We start from the raw sequence: 9,482 nt of genomic DNA on the forward strand, positions 1-9,482 counted from the left end.
TGATGGCTGCTCAGCAGGCCAAGGTGATACTTTCTTGGCTGTCTTTAATGAATTCCGCCAAGTTATTAACTATCAGTCTTAAATATCATGGACAAATCCAACCTTTAAAAGGAATTTAATTAAAGAGATATAGGACTTGATGGAATCCTGTGCTGCTACGGTGGTAGCTACCTTAATGGCTATAAAAAAAAACAACCGTATGATGTTAGATTGGATAACATTTTTAAGGATACTTATTTTCATACTCATTCTGTATGACAACATAAAGAAATAATTAGGACTAGTGTCCCCTTATCATAATTTCCCTCTATTACTCATGACATATAGGAACAAAAATCATCAAATACTGTACGTCCTTCCTGTTATTGTGTCGGACGATTACAGTATTTACAGCGCCACTATATATGCATCAACATGACTCAGAGAAATCCCCTTACTAATGCAAGGACAGGCGACGAGGGAAGACAAGTGGGTTTATGCCACTCAGGCCAGTCCAGACATGTACTGTATCCAGTAACACCATCACTATGATAAAAGAATACAGATGTCTGGGATTAGTAATTTGCCTGCAGAGGAACGCTCTCCAGTTCTACATGAAGTGGAAAGTCCCTGCTTACTAAAGCACTGCGTTTGATCCCAGCCAGGAACAATTAAAAAAGTAACTTGTCCTAAGGCTTTAAATGAACGATGCCGGAAAAGAGCCATAGAGAAACAAGAGCGCTTTGTGAGGACAGGCTCCGCTCTAGCTGTGGGACAGTCCGAGCCGCACCAAACCGCAATACCTAAAAGACGCAAACAAAGGCATGGGCCACACAATTAAAAACACATGGGTTATCGATGTTGTGTTGTCTATACTTTTTAAAAAAAAAAATATTAGCACACTTTGCATCAACATTGTTACTATAATAACACATTTTATTGAATTCTGTCTTAGACATTATTACTTATTTTTTTTAAAGTGGTAAATATAGGCATTAATATGATCATCACTTTTAACTGTAAAAAGTATTTTAGAATTGGAAGTAGCATAATATGGTATTTTGAGATGGGTTTTCTTCTTCTTTTTCTTTTCTTTTTTTTTTTTTTTTTAATTATTATTATGCCATCCTTTGGTGTCATTTGTCTTCTTTTCTGTGCTTTCTCTTCTATCCCCATCCAACAATCCCAAGTTACATCCTCTAGATAGATAGAGTAAATGTTGGACTATCTTAAAACTAACTATGATGAAACTAAGATCAGCCTATACCAGAATGATAGGAGGAGAAGAGCACGGAGAAGGGAAAGCTCATGATTTGAAGCATACCAAATCATCCGTGGAGGCAATGTTATGGCATGGGGAATGCATGGCTGCCAGCGGAACGGGGTCACTAGTGTTTATTAATGATATGACTGCTGACAGAAGCAGTAAGATGAATTCTGAAGTGTATATCGGGATTCAGCTTCACAGTACAGATGGCCAATGACTCAAAACATTCCGCAGCTACCTGACCTCAAGCCAATTAAACACGCATTTCACTTGCTGAAGACAAAACTGAAGGCAGAACGACTCACAAATAAGCACCAACTTAAGACAGGAAACCTTGATTTTAGGGATGCCCGATGGATTTTGACTGCAAAAGACTTCCAACCAAGTATTAAGATTGATGATTTTGTTTGTGATTATTCTAGTGTGTCCAGTTACACCACTGCCAGTGAGCCGCTGGAAATGGGGGAATATAAAGGAAATTTGCTGTATTTCTTAATGGTTCATGTATATTTTTATCTTGAATTAGTGATGAAATTCTGCACTTTAATAACACCTTGATTGGTTAGTTTCAAATTCATTGTGGTGTCGTACAGACCCAAAATGATGATAATTGTGAATACACACACGCATATTAATATACGCACGTTCACATGTACACACACCTACCGGAGGACATCATCCAGCGGCCTGTTACAAGTCTGGTCCTCAGACTTCATTGTCCATCGTGCTCATCGTGGCCCTGATTTCTAATAACTTTTACTATTTTGTTTTACTACCTTCTTTTACATTTTTAATATTTCCTTAATTGCGTAATCTATTTATCATTATGTCATTATCATAAACATTATTAAACATAACCTTATTGCCTGTAACCTATGCATACTTCTTTTCATCTCACTTAATGTTCATATGCAGCCAAGTATATACATGAAAACTAGAGGTTTGATTTCTAAATTATAATATTCATAAGTAGTGAATCTTAAAAATATAATAAAGTTTGCCAAATATATATTTCTCTTTAAAGCGACAAGGTCAAAACAAGAATGAAGTATTATATTACGCCAATGAACCATTGATCGTGAGTTTATTTTTTCAGGTCTGTGCTGTTAACCGTTGTAATAATATTGAACTAAAAGATTCCCTGTAGAGTATCTTGTAGCGAGTTACTGATGAGTAGCCTTCGTTATCATACCGGGACTTGGCGCCCAATGTTTGCCTTCAGTATTTTTACAATAACAACACAATCCACAAGCAGTGATAAACTTTACATGTTGGATTTAAATGATGAGGGTTATGATCTTCTACAGAGATCTGTTTCAGTAACTTTGCACTCTTGACCTTTATTGATGGTATTAGTCCGCGTTTCACAAATCCCGGACCCTGTGGGGGGCAGCGGGGGTGTAAATTATGCAAAGCTACTAATGACAAGGACATATTACTTGAAGGCCAGGTACAGAGCACACAGAGCCAATACAGTATGATGGAGAAATATCCAATAATCCAACCGATTAGATTTTCACGGCTTTTCATATATGCAAAATACTTAATTAAATTAATTACATTTGAAAATGTAATATAAATAAACATCAAAAAGTATACCGCTATATTGACCTCTATTACCCATCATACTTATCTGTGTTGCTTCAAAATCATAGATATGTTACCATACAACAGGTTTCTTTATCATCATATATGTAAATATATACATAACATATGTTTTCTGTGTATGCCTCAATTCCTTAACTGTTTGCAGATTAGCGGATCGGTTTGTCTGTCAATTCTAGTCTTGTCGTACCATTTGAATGTATGTATTGTAAGAAAGTCTGCATAAATTGTTGGCGCTATATAAATAAAAGTTAATAATAATAGAGCAGTTATACTTTATTTTGGTTGAACTTGTCCTGTCTCCTACTATTAACCTGCACGGACTTCAATGTTCCTTGGTTGTCTGGTCATAGTGATACATTTTCAGCAAAGGGTAGTTGTGGTTATGCCAAAGTGCCATTTATTGCTAAAAAATAAACTGTCAAAAATATTTCTGAAAAATATTCACGTGACTTACAGTTTTCTGTGCTCTCTGAATTATTCTAAATATTTTATAGGTCACTTTAAATAAACATATGAGGTGTACCCACTTCCAGATGGTTGACATTCATCAGCATTGGTTGAGGATGTTGAATCCCAAATGCAACAAAAATCACAATGGCTCTTTCAAGAGTTGAGTGCTTAATAGCTTCCACACCAGAAATCTAATAGTTTTCGACTGGTCTTTTGTGACCAAAGTCAGTACTTTGAATAGCATGGTGAGGATTCAGCATGTTCAGAAAATATGGCATACTTCCAAGTGTTGTAGCACACACCTCATCTAATCCGCGGGGCATTACTGCTCAGAAACCTTCATATCACCTCCAAAATGTGCAAAAAAAGCTTTAATTTTATTCAAGCATCAAATAGTAAAGAGCAAGACTCACAAATGCCTCACACGTTTTGCACTGAGAGGAGCTTCATCATCAAAATAAATTACTCTTTTTTTCTGATGGAGAAATCACAATTTGCCTCTGATATACTATTTAGCAATCACGAGTCTGCTTCCACTGTCAATGGAGTTTACAATGCCAAGCATGACTAGTGGCACTACAGATTATTACATTGTAATTTAAATATATACTACATTTTTTTCAGTAAGATGTGTTATTGTATTTAATATATTTAGTTGTCCTTTAAAATTAACATTAAATCCAAAGCTAGAGATCCAGAGGCTGCCATCAAGAAAAAGCTTTTTCTTGTCAGGTACCAGATGCCCGTTACCAGGCCCCATGAATAATAAGAAAATTACACGTTACTCGTTTTCATGCCAGCCTGTTAGTTGCTGAATTGAAGCCCACATTCCCTCCACGCCCCCCGGCGTCATCAGATAATTTAGTTCTTCTCTCAGTATAATATTAATGTAGTGACTGTCAGCGTGCTTCAGTATATTCTATTGATAGCCATAAAAAGACTCTAAAAGGTACACAAGGATACAATTGAAAATCTAATGTTCCTCTTGGTGTCTCTGTCCTTGTAAAACACATTGTAGATAAATAAATGAAGCCTTTCAACGGGTCCATGGAGAAACATATTAGTCTTATATGTACTCCCTTTTCCATGGCATAGCTGCAATTTCCAAACATCTGTCTCATTCTTGCTATGATAGCATTAAAGCTGACACACACACACAGGCTTTTCTATGGAACCATTAATGGCAAGTGTCGGGAACCTTTTGTCTAGTAGCAATTACTGCCCACACTTGCAGAGAGCCGTGCAATTATTCTGCAAATGTTTCAGGTGTAGAAGTGACGTGGACATAGCAACCCCAATATACCATGAGGAGAGAAAGCTACTGCCCTATAATGTGTTATTTAAGCCCTGTAGCATCTGGAGGGTTAAGGAACAAGTAGACCTTGTTAGCGTGAGGACCTCTGTCACGCCAGGCAGAACGTGGATGGAACTTCCAGAGTCCATGTTTGTGCCAACATCACAGAAATCAGTCAAGTGTTTACACAGATGTTACCTTGTGAGTAACATCTTGCAAACTTAGGAAATAGAAATCCATGGTCATTTGGGGATCACATGTGGATCACATTTGTCAGAGGTGTCTCTGCATAGCAGAAGGAAACACACTTTTGTTCTTGAAAGATGCAAGAGTTCTAGGCCTTACTCTGATTAACAGATAATTAGATCCTTAAGTGTCAGTTTGGAGAGAAACTTCTGTTCTTAATAAGCTTGGAATATCTGAAGGGGTCTGTCTATAGCTAAACCCTGCAACTTTGGTAAATTAATGTCAGTCATATATGATAACCAACCCTTGCTGGGCAGAGATTCATCAGGTTAGTTTTCTGTAAACTTTAGTTAAATGTAAATGCAAAAACAAAAATGTTCAGAAATATTAAATATACAATAAAATCCACGTCACTTGTCTAACACAGGGAAGCAATGATTCCATACCCCCAACATTTCAGGTGTCCAAACTGGGTCACTTTGTTGGGTTGTGTGGCCATAAACAGGGAGGGCCACAGCCACCAATGTCACCAAAAGAGCCACCTCCCAGCAGTCAGCTTTCGATACTGCCTGCCAGTATGTGATTGTAATGTATATATTTGGAAGATATCCTATTGCTGTGTAAAGTGAATTTGGTTTTGTTTAGTCTGTTGATGTGCATTGATTAAAATCAATAGATGTAATACTGCAGTTTTTTGGACATGAAAAAACTGCAATACTGCACTTTTACTGCACATTTACTGCAGTTTTACTGCATTTGTACTTCACTGTACTGCAGTTTTACTGCAGGTATTTTTGTACGGAAGTACAAATGCAATAAAGCTGCAGTACAGTGAAGTACGAATGCAGTAAAACTGCAGTAAATGTGCAGTATTGCAGTTTTTTCATGTCCAAAAAACTGCAGTATTACTTCAGGAAAAACTGCAGTAATTTTTTGTAAGGGATGTACTTATATGCATTCTATACTCTGTTGTCACATGTAGCACACAGCCAGTACTTGCCAGAAATCCCCGCAGTTCCTTTAATGTTGCAGTAGGCCTCTTGTAAGCCTCCCTGACCAGTTTTCTTCTCGTCTTTTCATCAATTTTGGAGGGACGTCCAGTTCTTGGTAATGTCTCTGTTGTGCCGTATTGTCTCCACCTGATGATGACTGTCTTCACTGTGTTCCATGGTATATCTAATGCTTTGGAAATTATTGTGTATCCTTCTCCTGACTGATAACAATGAGATCCCTCTGATGCTTTGGAAGTTCTCTGATGACCATGGCTTCTGCTCTGAGATGCAACTAAGCAAATGTCAGGTAAATCCTACTAGAACAGCTGAACTTTATTAGTGATTAATCAGAGTCACTTTAAATGATGGCAGGTGTGTAATGACTTCTGTTTAACATGAGTTTGCATATGATTGGTTAATTCTGAACACAGCCCCAGTTATAAGAGGGTGTGCACACTTATGCAACCAGGTTATTGTGAGTTGGTGCCCCCCCCCCCGATTTCAGCTTGTTTTGCAATTTAATTGTTCATGTTATAGGTCACATTAAAGGTGGAAAAAGTTCTGTCTCATTCTTCATCACAAGAACCTGGCATTTTAACAGGGATGTGTAGACTTTTCATATCCACTGTATATTACTATTGCATGTATGTAAAAAGTTGATTTAATGGCAGAAGGAAAGTCACCCCAAACGAAGGAATGATGGACAGCCTTAGTTAAATGGCCCATTGATATAATGTATCCAAAACTCATAAAGCAGGAAATATAAGAAGCTTAAACTGTCCAGTCCAGACCAGCACAATTTTGACTGCACAGCGGACTAACAAGAGAAACACAAAAGGAGCAGATTATTGTCTACGTACTGCGCACTGCAAAATAAACAAATATTTTAACTCCTAGCAGCTAGGAGGAAAACTATCTCTTTCCTCCCACCTCATCTAGAGCCATAGCATAGCATTTCTCCCCTCGGGTGTTCTGCTTTTGAAGTATCAATCTTTGCAGACGATACTAAGCTCTGTAACGTGGTTAACACAATAGAGGACAGTGCACGATTACAAATGGATCTGCATAGGTTGGAGGCTTGGGCTGGGATGTGGCAGATGAGGTTCAACACAGATAAATGTAAGGTTATGCACATGGGGAAGAAAAATCCATGAGATTATGGAACTCTCTGCCAGAGGAAGTGGTAATGGTAAACTCAATAAAAGAGTTCAAAAGGAGCCTGGACGTGTTTCTTGAAAGCAATAATATTACAAGTTATAGATTAATAGGGACAGAACGTTGATCCAGGGATTTATTCTGATTGCCATATTTGGAGTCGGGAAGGAATTTTCCCCCTGGTATGGGGCAATTGGCATCTGCTTCATAAGGGTTTTTTGCCTTCCTCTGGATCAACACAGTAGGGACACAATATGTATATAGGTTGAACTTGATGGACTTTAAAGGTACTTTAAACATCTCTCGCATCCGCCCATTCCTTAACCAAGAATCCACAAAAACTCTGGTTCATTCACTTATCATTTCCCTTCTTGACCACTGCAACACTCTTCTGGTTGGCATTCCTGTGTCTCGACTCTGTCCTAAATACTGCGGCTAGGCTTATCTTCCTTGCAGGCCGCTCCTCTTCTGCTTCCCCACTCTGTGAAATCCTCCACTGGGTCCCTATTAGCTTAATTAAATTTAAAATCCTGGTACTAACATTTAAGGCCCTCTATAACACTGCTCCTCCATAACACTGCTTCTCCATATATTTCTGCCCTCAGAAGCAAATACTCTCCTACATCTTTATGTTCTTCCCATGGGCTAAGGCTCTCCTCGTCTCTCCACCTAATGTATCGGTTTGTCTTAGTCTGCCAATTCTAATATTGTCGTATCCCTTGAATATACAGTATACAGTGTTCTTTGTACATTTCTTGTTTTATTTTACACACACACACATATATATTGCTACACGTTGTTAATACCACATTGCCTTACATTCTTAGATGCAAGAGCATCTCAATGTGGTTGATAAGACGACCTTTCCAGATGTATCATGATCCATTCATGCCTGAGGGACAAAAATGTTAATTACTTTCTTTGTGTGGTGCTGTTGTAACATATGTCACTACACAATACACACACCTTGAAGCAAAACCATAAATTTAGTAGACATATCTCGTACAATTGTATTATTTATGTACACAGATGTTACATTATGTATAAATTGGGAGCATATAATGTATGGGTGATATCACAATAAATCATAGTATTATATTGTCGCTATAATTGCCATTGGGTTCAAGTGTTCCTGAAGGAGGGTCACCTACATCGTGTAGGGGATATACATTGTCAGGAACCAATTTTTTGCTGCCTGAACCATGGGTTTTTTATACCTGTGGTGTTTACATCTGCAACCACTAGTGGCCACTCTCCACCCTCTGGAGCACTCAGAACTCAGGTGTGCCTTGTTACCTGGGTTGAGCCCTAGTCTACATCCAGCTGGGCCTTGTTATCTGGATTACCCTGCCTTTATGAACCTGCCCTGCCCTTCAGTCAGGGCCTTTGTATTGAAGTCTATGGACCTTCCTGCTGTGGCTCTGCACCTGTACTGTTCCTGGTTCCCTGCTATTGTGTCCTTCCAAGTGGACTCCCTGCTATTGTGTCCTTCCAAGTGGACTCCCTGCTATTGTGTCCTTCCAAGTGGACTCCCTGCTATTGTGTCCTTCCAAGTGGACTCCCTGCTATTGTGTCCTTCCAAGCGGGCTCTCTGTCTGTTGCGCCCTTCCAAGCGGGCTCCCTGCCAAAAGACTTATTACCTGTATTTTATTTTGCCATACGTCCGGTTACTTGCTTAGACTATATTACCCTTATTTGCTGGCCCTGTTATATACATGAAATACACTGCATTACCTGGATTTCTGTTTGTGGTGTCTTTGTTTGCATAATCATGCACCGTGGGTTACATACTGAACCCCAAGTATCCCCTGCGCATGGGCTCCTACCCGACCTGATCACCCGAGTCCTGACATACATAGACACTGGTATGTTAAGGTCAGCAACTACTAAATGATGTAAGTGTGGCCAGTGGCACCTGAAGATATTGTAGATTGCCAGATGGCCAGTTGAGGCCCGCATGGACAGGATGGCCCCTTATCACAGCCCGTAGGGGGTTCTGCTAGAAATACTTTGGTCCACTAAAGGTAATCCTAACTTCTAAAGATCCTGTAGCTCTCTAAACCCCAATTTCCCCCTGGGTTGGTGGCATATATTTCAAACAGATCTTTAAAAAATCTACATCTGCATACACACTTCTGAGGAAACGTCACCCTGTTTTACAAATATTTTTATAAGATTAAAATTGAATATTTTGTCTACAGAGCAGTCAAAGATGCCATTTTTAAACCAGCTCCATCTTTGTGATGATCCCGTCTGATGTAGGTCTAATAGTTATGTTTGTTTCCACAATACCTTTTATTTACTAGACATGGCTTCCTAAGGACAAACATTATAAATATCTTGGTGATTGAGACATCATGGTTTGTTTTTTAAAGTTGTGTCAGCGATATAAATTACTTATATATTGTGCATATGGAAAGGAAAAAAGAGACGCTTTATTCTGGCGATAACAGAGCTGTGTGCTCAATACTGTCTGATTTACTGGTGTGTTACTTATTTTGCCTACAGGTTAATAATATTCCATTATTTACACATAACTACCACTTTGGGA

The sequence above is a fragment of the Sceloporus occidentalis genome, unplaced genomic scaffold (assembly GCF_023333645.1).
Source record: "Sceloporus occidentalis isolate IW3139 unplaced genomic scaffold, rSceOcc1.0.p SCAF_30, whole genome shotgun sequence".
NCBI lineage: Eukaryota > Metazoa > Chordata > Lepidosauria > Squamata > Phrynosomatidae > Sceloporus > Sceloporus occidentalis.